At 36.0% G+C, this 5274-nt stretch overlaps 1 non-coding gene across 1 annotated transcript; it reads left to right on the plus strand.

Moving 5' to 3' along the window:
• The first annotated feature begins 247 nt into the window (after window positions 1–247).
• Gm22797 lies at window positions 248–378 on the plus strand. Its single transcript, XR_003951983.1, has one exon. It is a non-coding gene; the product is annotated as a small nucleolar RNA SNORA71 (small nucleolar RNA).
• Window positions 379–5274: the final 4896 nt, after the last annotated feature.

The following is a 5274-nucleotide window of genomic DNA, read 5'->3' on the forward strand; positions in this document are numbered from 1 at the left end:
ATGACCTTCATTTAAGAGAATTTTCTCAATACAAGCCATAGCAGGTATTCATCTCTTCCATTCTAGTGTGAAAGAGAACTGTGGACCTCTGAATCGGAACACTTTTCAATAAACAACAATGAAAATTACTGGTATATTTGATTTGTTTGGCTTGTGTATAGAGTGATCTTGAAGGACAAGGTGGGAGATCTAAACCCAAAGGGAAGAAAATAATGAAATAATTCATCTCTTAATACTGCAAGCAAACCCCTGTATTCCAAAGTGATTGTGGGCTGCCATGCCCTGGTCATTGATACTGCAGTGAGAGGATTCGGAAAGCTTTTCCCTGTGTTTAGGGGATTCACATTCGTACTTGCCAAACCCTGGTGTTTTCCCACATTGAAAAAAAACGGAGTTGGACACAGGAAATTTGGGTGTTTGGTAAGTTTTTTGGCAGCTTTTTTTTTTTTTTTTTTTTTTTTTTTTTTATCAAAATCGCATAGATTGCAAAAACTTGGGAATGATTACAATAATATTTGCACAACTACTCTAATCCAATCAATTTCATGCTAAAATAATTTCTTGGAAATATCACACCATTTTCCATCCAACAAGTAAAGCATAGTTGGAATAATTTTAACATTAGCATAAATGAATTCTCTTCTCAAAAAAAATGTGTAAGTAATTGATGTTGCAGAAAATAAAACATGTTTTTCATAGGAAGAGGAAAAATTTCCTGTGTTCTGGAATATACAAAATTAAACCAAATAATTAATATACTATTAAAGAAGATACCAATACATTTAGCATGTGTGGTGACATGGAAGACAGTATGAATGAGTGATGTAGATACAGGCAAAATTCTAAGACATCAGTTAAAGAGGTTAAGATGTGTTTTATTGCTAAAGGCACAGTTAGGCCCTGAGAATGGCAAAAAAAAATATGATAATTACGATATTGAAGATTCCAGGACTGAAGAAGGTCCCTGCTGGCCACTGAGCAAAGCCAGCATGAAACAGGTTCTTTCTGTTTTGTTTTGTTGTTTTGTTATTTTTTTTTAATCAAAATGATCTTTGTCATTTAAACCATTAAGAATTGATATTGCTGTTTCTTTTTTGACCACTTGACACTATATTAGAGGAGAGTGGGCAATAGAGAGAAAGGTCAGTGCTTTGTTAGAGGAATTCCCTGAGAGTAAGGGTATATGTCATATTAGGATTATTAGATCCTGAGCTTCTATTCTCAAAATAACAAACACTCAGTCTTGGAAACAGTTGAATCTTTTTTATTTGGTAGGTTTTTGTTTTTTTAGTTTTGTTGTATAGAATTCTGAGCTTGTGCACAGAATTAGGTCAGCTAAAGTCATACATTTAAAAATTCATTAAAATATAAAATCACTAGCCTAATAGTCTATATACCCACATAAGTTAAGATAAATTATGTTTAATATGTGTAAAAGATGTGTACATGTGTTTGTGTGAGTGTTTGTGTGCACACACATGTGCATAGATTGCTAGTCAGAATATTTTGTGGAGATTTTGAGAAAATATTTTGAAAAAGTTTTCAGATTTAGTTTGATGGAACTATTTCCTAAGAATTATTCTTGCTAAAATGTTTATTTAGTTCTCAGATTACAATTACTTAATAAAGTAATACATTATGCTATGACATTTAGTAATTGCAATTAAGCTCATATTCAGAAATAATAGACATTTTCAAAGATTTACCATAGAACTTTTCATAATTGCATCCTTAAGTGACCTCCTAAGCCTTTATAGATACATTTTAAAAGTCTTTGATTCTATTAAAAATATAAACAAATAACACCACATGTTTTATTATTTGAATCTAACATCATGAATGTTGTGGATTTTTTCCCATCAGAAAGATTTACTGGGGTAGAGCTTAAAAACTAATGCATCACTTTTTATTCCCTCCTCATGTTATTGATTAGCCTCCCAAAATGGCCTTTGAGGCTCCACAGTAATTTATCCCTGACATTCTTGGTTTGGAGATAGGTTCGGTGAGGTTCTGAGCCTTTCCAAATACATATCGCAAAGTAAAACCTCAAGAGATTGCAACCGATAATTACTTTTTAATTATCACTCCCCTTACATCTTGAGTTTTAGGTGTAATAATCTTTTACCCATTCCAGATTTCATAGGGAGCCCTTCCCCCACATCAACAAAGCAGCATGCAAAAATCAATATGCCAAGTGTCATCACAGGGACATGCAAAGTCTACTATTTCTGTTCGCCTTTAATACAAAATGCGTGCATGTATTTATTGTCTGTAAGTGAGTAACATGTGGCTGCTCTGTAACTGGTATCTTCTATAGGATGATAGGGCATGGAGTTCATATACTGTCCTTCTGTAGATGCCAGAATTTAGCAGATTGTTTTTTAAAAAATAAACTGATATCATTCTCACATTCTAAATGAATTGATCATTAGTATATAACTATGTTGTTGGCCCAATAATCATGCATTTATTTATAAATATATTTCATAGTAGACAAAATATGCCATGTTAACAAGTCACCTTTGTTCCTTTCTTTCTTCCTTTCTTTCTTCCTTCCTTCCTTCCTTTCTTTCTTTCTTTCTTTCCTTCTTTCTTTCTTTCTTTCTTTCTTTCTTTCTTTCTTTCTTTCTTTCTTCTTTCTTTCTTTCTCTTTTCTTTCTTTCTTTCTTTCTTTCTTTCTCTTTTCTTTCTTTACTTCTTTCTTTCTTTCTTTCTTTTTTCTTTCTTTCTTTCTCTTTTCTTTCTTTCTTTCTTTCTTTCTTTCTTTCTTTCTTTCTTCTTTCTTTCTTTCTTTCTTTCTTTCTTTCTTTCTTTCTCTTTTCTTTCTTTACTTCTTTCTTTTCTTTCTTTCTTTCTTTCTTTCTTTCTTTCTTTCTTTCTTTCTTTCTTTCTTCCTTTCTTTCTACTCCAGATTATATTCCTACACCCTGGTCCACCCTCCAACAGTTCAATATCCCATACTTCCTCCCCACCCACCCTGTCTCCATGAAGGTGTCCCCATACCTCACTCCCCACTCAACCAGACCTCTAAATTCCCTGGGGCCTCCAGTCTCATAAGGGTTAGATGCATCTTCTCTGACTGAACCCAGACTCAGCAATCTTCTGGTGTATGTGTGGCAGGGGCCTTATATCATCTGGTGTATGCTGCCTGGTTGGTGGTTCAGTGTTTGAGAGATCTCCGGGGTCCAGGTTAATTGAGACTGCTGATCCTCCTATAGAGTTGCCCTCCTCCTTAGCTTCTTCCAGCTTTTCACTAATTCAACCACAAGGGTCAGCTGCTTCTGTCCTTCGGTTGGATGCAAATATCTGCATCTGACTCTTCCAGCTGCTTGTTGGGTCTTTCCTATTGAGATCACGATAGATCCCCTTTTTTGAGCACTCCATAACCTCAGTAATAGTGTCAGGCCTTGGGACCTCCCCTTTAGCTGGAACCCACTTTGGGCCTGTCTCTGGACCTTCTTTTCCTCAGGCTCCTCTCCATTTCCATCCCTGCAATTCTTTAAAACAAGAACAATTATGGGTCAGAGTTGTGACTGTGGGATGAAAACGTCCTCCCTCATTTGAGATTCTTTCTTTTTGCTGGTTGTGAATTCTATAAGTTCCCTCTCCCTATTGTCAGGCATTTCTTTCTTAAAAATTTTTATTAGATATTTTCTTCATTTACATTTAAAATGCTATCCCAAAAGTCCCTTATACCCTCCCCCTGCCCTGCTCCCCAACCCACCCACTCCTGCTTCCTGGCCCTGGCATTCCTCTGTACTGGGGCCTCTTGCAAGACCAAGGACCTCTCCTCCCAATGATGGCCAAATAGGCCATCTTCTGCTACATATGCAGCTAGAGACAAGAGCTCGGGGGTGGGAGAAGGTACTGGTTAGTTCATATTGCTGTTCCTCCTATGGGTTTATAGACCCCTTCATCTCCTTGGGTACTTTCTCTAGCTCCTCCATTGGGGGCCCTGTGTTCCATCCAATAGATGACTGTCAGAATCCACCTCTGTATTTGCCAGGCACTGGCATAGCCTCACAAGAGACAGCTATATCAGGGTATGTCATATCATCTGCAAATAGTCATATCTTTATTTCTTCTTTGCCAATTTTTATCCCATTGATCTCTTTTTGTTGTCTTACTTTTCTAGCTAACACTTTGAGTACTATATTGAGTAAATATGGGGAGAGTGTGCATCCTTGTCTTGTCCCTGATTTCAGTGTGATTGCTTCAATTATGTCTCCATCTAATTTAGTAGTGACTGTTGGTTTGCAGTAAATTGCTTTTATTATGTTTAGGCATGGGCCTTGAATTCTTCATCTCTCCAAAACTTTTACCATGAAGGGGTCTTGTTTTGTCAAATGTTTTTCTACATCTATGGAGATGATCATGTGATTTTTTCTTTGTGTTTGTTTATATAGTGGATTACAATAATGGATTTTCATATGTTGAACCCACCATGCATACCTGGAATAAAGTCTACTTGATCATAGTGAATGATGGTTTTAATATGTTCTTGGATTTGGTTTGCAAGAATTTTATTGAGTATATTTCCACCTATATTCTTACGTGATATTTATCTGAAGTTCTCTTTTTTGTTTGGGTCGTTGTGTGGTTTAGGTGTTAGAGTAATTGTGGCTTCATAGAATGAGTTAGGTAGTTTCCCTTATGTTTCTACTTTATGGAATAGTTTGAGGAGTATTGATATCAAGTCTTCTTTGAAAGTCTGGTAGAATTCTGCACTAAATCCTTCTGGTCCTGGGCTTTTTGTCGTTGGGGGTTTTTAAATAACTTCTTTTATATCCTTGTGCAAAAGGGGCCTGTTTGGATAGCTTACCTGCTCTAGATTGAACTTTGGTGTGTGATATCTGTCTACAAAACGATCCATTTCATCTATATTTTCCAGTTTTGTTGAACATAGGCTTTTATATAAGATCTGATTTTTTTTTAATTTCCTCTGTCCCCATCACCTTTCTAATTGAAGTTTCACTTGTTTAATTATTATAATAAACTTTTTTTTTTGTTTTTTGTTTTTTGGTTTTTGGTTTTTGGTTTTTTTGAGACAGGGTTTCTCTGGATGGCCCTGGCTGTCCTGGAACTCACTTTGTAGACCAGGCTGGCCTCATACTCAAAAATCCGCCTGCCTCTGCCTTCTGAGTGCTGGAATTATAAACTTTTCATCTTTGTCTCTTCCTCCGACTTGAATTATCACTGTTTTCCCTTCATCAAATTAAACCAATTTAAAATATGAAATCTTTTTCACAGAACCATTCTTGACCACAGCTGATG

This window comes from Mus musculus, chromosome 16 (assembly GCF_000001635.26).
Source record: "Mus musculus strain C57BL/6J chromosome 16, GRCm38.p6 C57BL/6J".
Lineage (NCBI taxonomy): Eukaryota > Metazoa > Chordata > Mammalia > Rodentia > Muridae > Mus > Mus musculus.